This window comes from Bubalus bubalis, chromosome 9 (genome assembly GCF_019923935.1).
Source record: "Bubalus bubalis isolate 160015118507 breed Murrah chromosome 9, NDDB_SH_1, whole genome shotgun sequence".
Taxonomy (NCBI): domain Eukaryota; kingdom Metazoa; phylum Chordata; class Mammalia; order Artiodactyla; family Bovidae; genus Bubalus; species Bubalus bubalis.
The window spans coordinates 95,752,834-95,765,188 of NC_059165.1; the positions used below are offsets into that span (position 1 = coordinate 95,752,834).

The following is a 12,355-nucleotide window of genomic DNA, read 5'->3' on the forward strand; positions in this document are numbered from 1 at the left end:
GAAGCCCACATCCTGCAGCTAGAGAACAGCCTCTGCTTGCGCAACCAGAGAAAGCCCGTACAGCAGTGAAGACCCAGCACAGCCAAAATAAACGAACAGAAATCTCATACACAATCACACAAAAGAAGAATGAAACTGAAGATGACACAAAGAGAAGGTACACTGTGTTCGTGGATTGAAAAATAATACCCAAACCTCTCCAGGCAATCTACAGATTCAATGCAATCGCTATCACAATATCCATGGCATTTTTTTTTACAGAACTAGAACAAATAATTCTAAAATCTGTATGGAAACACAAAAGACCCCGAATTACCAAAGCAATCTTGAAAGAAGAATGGGGCTAGAGGTATCATGCTCTCTGACTTCAGACTGCTCTACAAAGCCAGAGTAATCAAGAGTATGGTGCCAGCACAGAAACAGACACAGAGATCGATGGAACAGAATAGAGAGCCCAGAAGCAAACCATGCAACGAGGGTCAGCTAATCTACAACAAAGCAGGCAAGAATACATGCAGAAAAAAAAAATGCACCCAAATGCTCACAGCAGTATTGTTTACAGCAGCCAAGACATGGGAGCAACATAAGTGTCCACCAACAGATGGATGGAGTAATAGTCTAGACAGTGGAATATTACCCCACCATAGAAAAGAATGAAACTTTGCCATTTGCAACACGGATGGACCTGCCAGGTACTCTGCTTGGTCAATTAGGAGAAAGACAAATAGTCTGTTATCACTTACATATGGAACCTAAAAATAAACCATATGAATATAACAAAACAGAAAGAGACTCACAAATACAGAGAACAAACTGGTGGTTACCAGTGGGGAGAGATGAAGGAGGAGGGGCAAGACGCAGGTAGAGGATGAGGAGGTACAGACTAGTACGTATAAAATGAACTACAAGGATATATCGTGGAGCACAGGGAATAACAGCCAATGTTTTATGGTAACTTTAAATGGAGTACAATGTAGAAAAACGTTTGAATCACAATGTGGTATATCTGAAAGGAATGTAATATTGTAAATCAACTGTATCTCGGGCTTCCCTGGTGGCACAGACAGTAAAGAAGCCACCTGCAATGAAAGAGACCTGGGTTCGATCCCTGGGTTGGGAAGATCCCCTGCAGAAGGGAATGGCTACCCACTGCAGTATTCTTGCCTAGAGAATCTCATGGATAGAAGAGCCTGGTGGGGTACAGTCCATGGGGTCACAAAAAGTTGTAATGACTGAGCAACTAAGCATGCGCAAACACGCACACACACACACAACTATACCTCAATTAAAAACAAAATGTGGGACTTCCCTGGTGGCCTCGTGGTTAAGAATCCGCCTTGCAATGCACAGGACGCAAGTTCGAGCCCTGGTCAGGGAACAAAGATTCCACAAGCCAAGGAGTAACCAAGCTTGCACACTGCAATTACTGAGCTTGTGTGACACAAGTAGAGAGTTTGTGCACCTCAACGAAAGATCCCACATACTGCAACAAAGATCACGCATGCTGTAACTAAGACCCAAAATAAATACTAAGAAAAAAAAGCAACCCATCAGGCACCGGTGCTCGTACCACCCATGGACACAGGAGGGCAGACCTACAGCATCATGTGGGTGTGGAGCACAGGAAAAGGGAAGCAGGGAGCAGCCCTCCAGCACTCGATGCAGCCTCGGGTTGTGGCATACTTCAAGGGTCCGGATCCCAGGTGTACAGCTACACGAGTCCTAGATCAGATACGGCACCTCCACGGCACCTGCTTCCAGCCGTGACCACCACCCTCCCGGCGGAATCCCTGCTCTGATTCTCTCACTGTAGGTTAGTTCCACCTGCTACTGAACTCCATCTGAAAGGAGGGTCATACAGTTTACTTCTGCACAACGTCAGGTCTGGGAGGAACATCCATGCTGTAGGGACAGCCGTCAGTTCTTCTATTCCCAGACCCTGAGCTCCCAGGTTTTGGCCAGCACACGTAAAGCTGATGTGAACAATGTCAATAGGTGGACGTGGGTGCACATTTTCCTTGTGAGTGTGTCCAGGAGGGAAACTGCTGGTCATAAGGGAGGCGTAATAATGTTAGCTTGGCAGATATTGCCAGTTTTCCAAATTAGCAAAATAATCACATACGCTGCCCTCCCTGCAGCAGCAGAGTAAGCATTCCAGTTCCTCTCATTCAAAACTTGGTGCTGTCGGTCTTTGTACCCGTTCTGGTGAGGGTATAATTGAATCTCATTACGGTTTTAATTTCCATTTCCCTTGTGACTTAACGGTGTTGCGCCTTTTCATAGGTTCAATGGCCACCAAAAGATTCACTTTTATACAGGCTCTAAGTTTTCACTAACATTTTATTCGGGATAAGTGATTATAATTACTGTCTCTCAGTGATGAAAACAAGTTCTTAATTTTAATGATGTCCAATATATCAAGTGAAAGTCACTCAGTCATGTCTGACTCTTTGCGACCCCATGGACTATACAGTCCATGGAATTCTCCAGGCCAGAATACTACAGTGGGTAGCCTTTCCCTTCTCCAGGGGTTCTTCCCAACCCAGGGATCAAACGCAGGTCTCCCGCATTACAGGTGGTTCCTTTACCAGCTGAATCACCAAGAAGCCCAAGCTGGAATCAAGATTGCCAGGAGAAATATCAATAACCTCAGATATGCAGATGACACCACCCATATGGCAGAAAGCAAAGAACTAAAGAGCCTCTTGATGAAAGTGAAAGAAGAGAGTGAAAAAGTTGGCTTAAAACTCAACATTCAAAAAACGAAGATCATGGCATTCAGTCCCATCACTTCATGGCAAATAGATGGAGAAACAATGAAAACAGTGACAGACTTTATTTTCTTGGGCTCCAAAATCACTGCAGATGGTGTCTGCAGCCATAAAATTAAAAAGACGCTTGCTCCTTGGAAGAAAGGATATGACAAACCTAGACAGCATATTAAAAAGCAGAGACATTACTTTGCCAACAAACATCCATCTAGTCAAAGCTATGGTTCTTCCAGTCGTCATGTATGAATGTGAGAGCTGGACTATAAAGAAGGCTGGGTGCCGAAGAACTGATGCTTTTGAACTGTGGTGTTGGAGAAGACTCTTAAGAGTCCCTTGGACTGCAAGATCAAACCAGTCAATCCTGAAGGAAATCAATCCCAAATATTCACTGGAAGAACTGATGCTAAAGCTGAAACTCCAATACTTCGGCCACCTGATGCAAAGAACTGACTCACTGGAAAAGACCCTGATACTGGGAAAGATTGAAGGCAGGAGAAGCGGACAACAGAGGATGAGACGGTTGGATGGCATCACCAACTCCATGGACATGAGTCTGAGCAAGCTCCAGTAGTTAAGTGATGGACAGGGAAGCCTGGCATGCTACAGTCCATGGGGTCGCAAAGAGTCGGACATGACTGAGCAACTGAACTGAACTGAATAATCTCAAGTCTGTTCTTTTACAATTAATGGTTCTGGGGTTCTGTTTAAGAAATCTATGTCTATCTGTGACAATGAGAAATAATGTATTTGTGGTCTCTACCTTCAGTTCTTGACAGAGTTCCTAAAACCCATGCAATTTCCTAAGTGATAAGGGTGATAAGAGCATCTTACACAGAGCTCCAAAATCCCTTAGAATTCCCTCAGAGACAGGACAGTCTTTGGTTCTAATGAGGCTACTCCAGGTGGGCTCCTGAATAACTTTAGGATGGGAGCTGGTGAGAAGAAAAGACGTTAATAGTTTAGAAACTTCAGCTCCATCCTCCAGGGAGGGGAGAGGAGCTGGAGACTGAGTTCATAGACCATGACTATGTGACAGAGCACCAAAAACCTTAAACTATGGGGTTCACAAGAGTTTCAGGGTTGGTGAACACATTCATGTGCCAAAAGGGTGGTGTACCCCACCTGCATGGGGACAGACACTTCTGCACTCAGAACTTTTCTGGACCTCACCTTACGTATCTCTTCTGCTGGCTGTTCTTCTGTAGCCTTTATAAACCAGTAAACCTAAGTAAGATTCCCTGGAGGAGGAAATGACAAGCCACTGCAATATTCTTGCCTGGGAAATCCTGTGGACAGAGGAGCCTGGGGGCTAGAGTCCATGGGGTCACAAAGAATTGGACACGACTTAGCGACGAAACAGCAGCAGTAGCAGTGCAAATTTCCAAAGCTGCTAAGGCATCATGGGAATCCCTGTTTGTAGCCAAGCTGGACAGGGGTGTGGGTAACCTGGAAACCCACTCACTACTTGCAACTGGCATCTGAAGAGGCATCACTCTCGTGGGGCTGAACCCCTAACCCGTGAGGTCTCCACTAACTCTGGGTGGTTAGTGCCAGAATTCAAATGAACTGCTGGACACCCGAATGGCATCCATACAAACCTGGAGAACTGTTTGGTGTGGGGAAAAAAACATGTTCGGTGTCAAAAGTACTGTGACAAGAGAAAGCAGGTTTTCCTTAACTGCTTCAAGGTCATCGAGATATAGAAAGAAAGGAATATTTCAAAATTCAGGGGGATTATGTTTTGCTTCTGTGCGACTATTACTAGTCACTAGTGACTATTACTGAGGATACATCAGTCACAAAGTAATCCCGGGGCGGCGCCTTCCCTTGGCTGACTTCAGAACTTCGCTGGAGCTCCACCTGCCTGCCAATGCGAGGCAATGGGTTCAATCCCCGGTCAGGGAACTAAGATCCCACTGCCATGGGGCTACTGAGCCCAAGTGCTGCCACCACTGAAGCCCATGTGCCTAGAGCCTGTGTTTCGCAACAAGAGAAGCCACTGCAATGGAAGCCTGTGCACCGCCAACTAGAAAATAGCTTCTGCTTGCAAACGGAGAAAGGGGGCGTGAAGCAACCAAAACCCTGCAACTCAAACCAGGCAATCAAAACCAAAATAGGTAAATAAATGAATAAGTTAAAAAAAAAAAAAACACAAAAACTGAGGTAGCATTGTACATATGTATATGGAGATGGTCCAAAATGAAGTGGGGGAAGAAGGTACCGTCAAAGTCAGGGGTGTAGGCCTGAGCACCGTTTTGCTAAGAATAACAATTTCCTCATGTTAATCCAAGCATAGAAGCTAGCCCCAAGAAAACATGCACCAAACTGCCAGTGGCTCTCTACGGAGGCGTGTGATGGGGAGCTTAACACGTTCCACATCACAGACTTCTGGAGTTTTTTCTTTGTGTGTGTTTGTTTTAACCATCTATTACTTCTGTAAACACGATTTAAACACACACACACACACACACACACACACACACACTTTTTAAGGAAAAAAAAAAAGCCTAGGTCAGACAAAATACCTGGGAAGTCAACACCCAGAAAAGATGCCCAGGAAGTGTCTCTGGAGAAATAAACAAGGACAATGAAAGCATTTGGAGACTGTTATTTTCCATCTACTTTCAACTTCACCAAAATTGCTGTGCTGATGTTCAGATGTGGAACCAGACTGCTTCAGTATCAGAAGGTCTCATTTCTTCTTTCGTACCGGCCTTAGTGCTTCTAAGGACCATGATTTCTCTTAAAAGGATCATGGTAGCCGATCACTGCAGCAGGACAGGCTGCTAACGGGCGATGGGGACCCTCTGAAATCTGCTTACTGAGATGATCAGGTAAGGTTTTTTTTTTTCTATTTTGCCTAAAAACCGGCTGTATATTTAAGTTTGGTCCCAGGATAGCTGCTGTTTTGTTCCTGGGGTGTGGAGAAATTTGTTTGAAGACACACTTCAGCAGCAGCTCCATGGTAGTCAAGTCATGACTCGGAGCTCAGAGAGAGTTCAAGGCAGCTTGGCCAGGTGGCTTCAGCAAATCCAGCCTCATTCGTCCCATTTAAACTACAAAATGAGATTTCCCCTAGATACTCCACAACTAATAAAACCCTCCACATTTGACCTGAGGCTGTGGGGTGCAGCAGTCCTCAAACCAGCAAGGACATGAGGGTCGGGGCACCTGGGGTTTCAGGAACCACATGGAAATAGCACATTCCTGAGCCCACAGCTGCCCTGAGCTGGCTGTTCTGTGGCAAACATTATCCCTCCAACAGAATTAAGTAGCAAAAACTTGCCCTGCATTTAAAAGAGAATGAATTTTAGAAACTAAAAAACCATGTCCTGATGATGATGATGACAATGTCTTCTCAGGTCTACCTAAGAGGTAGACATGCCAAATTGTTAGTATTACTTTTAGCACTGGGAATTATGCATCATTTGATGCATTGAAATCCTCCCCCTGCCACTCCGCCCTTAAGTATTTCATTCATTTGAAAACCACTGAAGAGCACCTCCCCACTTATAACGTGGCAGGAGACACGCAGGCAACCAGGCCCTCAGGGAGTTCAAGCTCTAATCTGGCAGGGAGATAAAACTGTCTACCTTCCAGAACACAAACACTGCCTATCTACAACAAACTCTTTTTACTATGATCCAGACTCCATGTGCCCTGGAGGAGGAAATGGCAACCCACTACAGTATTCTAGCCTGGAAAATTCCATGGACAGAAGAGCCTGGTGGGTTACAGTCCATGGGGTTGCAAAGAGTTAGACACAACTTAGCGACTGAGCACAGCAGACTCCAGGTGACCCAACATAAACACAAATCAAGTAACCGTAACAAGTTTTACAGTTCTCTCCTGACCCTTGTTCAGTCTCTCAGTCATCTCCGACTCTTTTCGACCCCATGGACTACAGCCCACGAGGCTTCCCTGTCCTTCATTATCTCCCGGAATTTGCTCAGACTCACGTCCACTGAGTTGATGATGCCACCCAACCATCTTATCCTCTGTCGCCCTCTTCTCCTCCTGCCCTCAATCCTTCCCAGCATCAGGGTCTTTTCCAATGAGTCAGCTCTTTGCATCAGGTGGCCACAGTACTGGAGCTTCAGCTTCAGTCTTGACCCTGCTCCGCCTCTGAACCCTGGGTAGACTCTCCCCCTCTCCTCTGTTAAGGCTGACCGAGCCCCACTGGATGAACAGCAAGACCACCACCAAGTGTGCTGTGAGGCCTGCTCTGTACTCAACACTGAGCATTAGCCGTGACTCCTGGAGACAGCTGGAGAGAAATTCCCTACAACAGGGACGCACAGAGTGCACGTGCGGCACCCACAAGTGCCACTTGTGGCGGGTTTGTGACGGGCCCTCCAGCCACCTCCAAACACCTGGGGAGAACACACGTGCCCTGAACCGGGTTCCAGGGACTGGACATGCAGCAGAAAACAAAGTCTCTGCCTGGTGGAACTGACAACTGAGTGACACAAATCAACAGGACACAACGTTGCTAGTGGGTGGAAGAGCTACGCATAATCAAGTGGGTTAACAGTCAAGCTGATGGGAGGTGCGCTTCCAGTCATGGTGGCCAGGGAGTCTCAGGACGGGGACACATCTGAGCAGAAACCTGGAGTGTGATGGGAGCCGGTGGCCGTGGGCAGGCACAGGACCAGCAAGTACAAAGGCCCTGGGGTGGGACCCTGAAGAAGAGGAGGCGAGAAGGGGGAGGCCGCAGACGAGATCAGAGATGGGTGAAGAGCACAGATCACAGGCCTGGAGGGCAGTGGTGAGGAAGCAGAAGTCCACCCAAGGTGCAATGGAAAACCACTGGTATACTGCAGGTCAGGCAGCGACATGGTCTGATGATGGTTTTAGAAGATTTTTCTGAACCGGCAGATGGAATGGATGTGAGAGTGAGAGAATAAGAGGAGACAGGGATGACCAAAGTGACCAGAGGGGCCTCAGCTGGCACATGCCATGCCATTTGAAATACAGGGGGCTTTCCTGGTGGCTCAAGAATCCACCTGCCAATGCAGGAGACATGGGTTCCATCCCTGGTCCGGGAAGATCCCACATGCCACAGAGGAACTAAGCCTGTGCACCACGACCACTGAGCCAGTGCGCTAGAGCCCAGGAGCTGCAACTACTTAAGCCCACACACCTAAAGCCTGTGCTCCGCAACAAGGGAAGCCACGGCACCGAGAAGTCCGTGCACAGCAACGCAAGAGTCGCCCCTGCTTACTGCAGCTGAAAAGTAAGACTGAGAAGCAACGAAGACTCAGCACAGCCATAAGTAAATAAAAAGAATTATCAAAAAAAAGAAATACAGAAAGTGTCCCTTCCCTGGGGGCAACCAGCCCTGGAACCAGGCTTAGCAAAGCCCAGCCAGGCTGCATTTTGGCCTCAACTCACACCCGCTTGGGGTGAAACAGGGGGTTTATGCTCCAAGAGGCTGTCTGCCCAAAGTCACGTTGGAAGAGAGTCCTGCCTGCCTCGAGACTGTCTGCATCTGGTGCCTGAGCACTGATGCCGGCTGAGGAACAGAAGACATAGGAGGAGGACAGTCCAGAGGAGCACAAAGTGCAGCAGAGGGAGCACTCCCGAGGCAAGAGCCTCCAGGGCTGTTCTGAGGAGGCGCCAGGAGTCCCGGCTGCAGTCCAACGTGCGCTCGGAGTTCACCAGGGCCAGAAGCGGCTCCCAGGGCGCATGGAGGAGCCCCCTGCGCATCAGTGTAGCCATGGGCACAAGAGACACCCTCCCTCCAACTATCCTGAAGCTTCTGGGGCAACCCTGCCCCCTCCCGTCTCGCACGGTACCAGGTGAGGCGGCAACTGCCACACGGCCGCCTGCTTCCTGAACCAGTGAGGCGCGACTCGCCAGTGAAAGGAGAACTTACCCCACCCCAGGGAGCCATTTTAAAGCCCATCCTCTCTTTTTTTAATTGCAGGCTAGTTGATTTACCATGTGTTAGCTTCAGGTGTACAACTCAGTGATATGTGTACATAAGCCTTTTCAGATTCTTTTCCCCTACAGGCTATGCCAAAATACTGAGTACAATCCCCCAGGCTCTACAGCAGGTCCTCACTGGGAAAGCCTTTCCTCTTTATCACACTCCAGGAGCTGGCAGACTTCACAGTGAGCGAAACTCAAGACTGCCCCCGGGTTACAAGTGTCCACACACAAAAATGAATACACGGCCTTTAGGCAAAGTAACGGAGCCCAAAAACCAAGCTCTGGAAACCAGTCTTGGCTTCCAGGAAGGGGCCAGGACAACAAAGCCCATTCCCTGAGGGGAACTGACTACAACTCTTCCCTTCCCTCTGCTGTGGGAAACGGAATCCCCCAAGAAACCCAGCTACGCCTGGAGGCAGCTCCAGGCCCCTTCCCACTCAGGAAGATGAGCAGAGGCCCACTTTCTCATGCCCATCAAATCCATATCCTGAAAAACTTCCCCCATGGCTCAGCAAGGAAAGAATCTGCCTGCAATTCAGGAGACGCAGGAGATGGGGGTTCAATCCCTGGGTCGGAAAGATCCCCTGGAGTAGGAAATGGCAACCCACTCAAGTATTCTTGCCTGGGAAATTCCATGGACAGAGCGCCTGGCGGGCTATAGTCTATGGGGGTCACAAAGAGTTGGACGCGACTGATGACTAAGCACACAAGAGCAAACACGGAGATATCACTGATCACACCAAAGAGCTTCCTGCTTCTTAGGAATGACACCTGGAAGATAAGAGCTCACGTGATCTCAACTCAGTTCTCATAGATTCACCCTCAGACCTCTCCCCTCACCAATATTCGACCGCTGTTACTTCCCTTTTAGAGGTTTTGCTCATTCTTTTTTTTTTTTTTTTAAAAAAAACTTTGATTCTCCAGTGTTTCAATCCAGTTACGAGGAGATATGTGAAAGGGAAAACGAACATTTTACGTTTTTCAAAATCCAAGCCACCTAACACACTTCCCTCTTTCCAGTGCCGTATGGTGAAACTGCAAAGCGCAGCATTTTGAAATTATTAAGGACAGAACGGAGGCACCAATTCCTTTCCTACCACTTTGAAAACATATGGAACTACTGCAATGAGGCAAAAATCTATTCTGTATCTTAACCCACTAGGATATTGTTGGGATCCTAATAAATAACAACAGCGACAAACTGTCTACTCCTGTGTGTCAGGCACTCTAAGCACTTAACATTGGTCATCCATCATTTTGCTGTAGTTTAGTCCTTGCAACAATCGTCCAAGTTGGGAACTATTACTGGACCAGCCCTCTTTGCACATAAGGAGATGGATATGACTGAATGAGGACAGGGTCCTTGTCTGCCTGTTCTTGGCCGAACCCCCGGCCCCCAGCAGCACCAGGTTCATAGCAGGTGCGTGCCTGTTCCCTATGTGAACGGGGAATGCATGGGTGGGCCACTTCCTGCACAACTCCAGGGGGGCACCACGGACATTGTGCTCTGTCTAGGGTCAATCTGAATGCCCTCTGAGCCACGGCAGCCCTGATGACCCAGGCCAAAATCAATCGTCATGTCTGAGGACTTACCCCATTTCTTGGAGGCACCAAGAGGGAAACTGGCCAACCCAGGAGTCAGACTTGTATGTTCAACCCGATAGGCCCTGGTGAAATATGCCTGGACCTCAGTTTCTTCACTGGCAAAACGTTCTCAAGGGATATTCACCCAACACACCGAGTCCCTCCCCCTCTCCCACATCTGATAAACAGTGAGGACCGGAAGCTGGTCTACAGTTACCAGTGTATGTTGGAGTGTTCATACAGTGTTTATGTTGGAGTGCTTTTCACTGACAGAAAGTCTGGAGACCACTGCACTGCCCTGCACCAAAGCTCTGATGAGGTCACCCCACGATGAACACCCCCCCAAAAAACCTGCAAAATCAACATCTCCTGAACAGCTGGTGTGCGTGCTCAATCGTGTCCGACTCTGCGACCCCATGGACTATAGCCCACCAGGCTCCTCTGTCAATGGGATTCTCCAAGCAAGAATACTGGAATGGGTTGCCAAGCCCTCCTCCAGGTCCCAAATCCATGTCTCCTATGTCTCTTGCATTGGCAGGGGGATTCTTTACCACTGTGCCACCTGGAAGGCCCCCTGAAGGGTTGGGCACAAATGATTTCAAGTGGCATGAGGAGGAACACTTATTATTTTCATAATCGTGTATGTACTGAGTTTAAAGAAAATTAGGAACATGTATATAACCAGGACATCAAACCTGGGGTTTCTGGGATACAGAATGACTCTTATGTTTGCAGTTTTCTGAACAGTTAATTTACAAATACATACATATAAACAAAACCACCTCTGAAAAATTGAGAGCTCATTACATGCCAGACTCTACAGTGTTAAACCACTTCCCATACTATCTTTTCAACCCTCACAACAATTCTTTGAGCTGGCACCGCTGTCATATCTGTTTCTCAAGTTGGGGGACCTACTGTTAAGTGTCTTGCTCGAGATCAAACTAGAATTTAGAGCTGACTGTGAATCCAGGAGGTCTAATTCCAGAACTAGCACTCCACAACACCACCTCCTATTAACCACCACCCCACACCCTCACTGTTGAGGGAATGAGGTGTGGGGAAAATGGCCTGGAAAGCTTTAGAAAAAAATTTAAAAACAAAGCAAAACACATCACCAGCAACTAATATTTATTGTCTGCAACTGGCCCTCAAGTCCTGGACCAAGCACTTCACACACAAGGTTACTCAATCCTCAAGAGTACCCTCCTCCTTCATCCACAAATGTTCGCTAAGGGCCTACTACACTCTGGGCCAGGGTACACTAAAGGAGATTACACAGAAACAGCTCTGATGGCCCTTGGAGAAGAGATGTGTAATGATAAACTGGAGTAACTCCTAACACAAGAAAGGATCAAGATGACCATGTGCAAAAGCAGCAGAGGGGAGCAATGACTGGTCCCGAGTGGTCCAACACAACCTGGGGGTCGTCCCTAACCCTGAGTAAAGGCCCCCTCTTCCATGCAGCTACCCTGATCTCTGGTTCCCACCACTCGCACCCATCTGCTGTGCTCCTCACACATGACAGGCCTCCAGTTGTTCCCACATTTACCACCTGTTCCCCTACAAGACTGAACAGGCTGCTCTGGGCACCCAACCTCCAACCACCAAACACCCAGCTGGGGCTCAACAAGTATGTGTTGAACAAGAATGGAAGAGATTGGACTGCACAACAAGAATAGCGCTTCCCTCTTGACAGGAACCATTTTACAGGCTTTCACCAGCTCCATTCGTGCCGTTATTCTCATTTCACATATGAGGACACTGAGAGGTTCCGAAAGATTAAGCTATTTGCCTCCTGTCACACAGCGAAGTGACCAGCAACAGCCAGGAGTCAAACTCGAATCAGGCCTGTCATTTAAAAGTGAAAACTTGTTTCAAATTCCTAGGAAGTGGCTCTCACTGCTTATTCCCTACTTTCCCCAATGATTCACTAGGGGGAAAAAATAACAATAGTGTCTTCAAGACCTTCACAAAACACCTTCTCCGGAAAGATTCGCGTTTTAAATAAAAACCTTAATCTGGAAAATCGATTGGCAGAAAAGGGGAAGGATGCAAAACTAAAA

General features: G+C 47.7%; 1 protein-coding gene across 8 annotated transcripts in view; it reads right to left on the reverse strand.

The window, feature by feature from the left end:
• The window catches only part of SMARCA4 (SWI/SNF related, matrix associated, actin dependent regulator of chromatin, subfamily a, member 4), an 89,907-nt gene that overhangs the window by 76,747 nt on the left and 805 nt on the right, over positions 1-12,355 (reverse strand). The window lies entirely within an intron of this gene.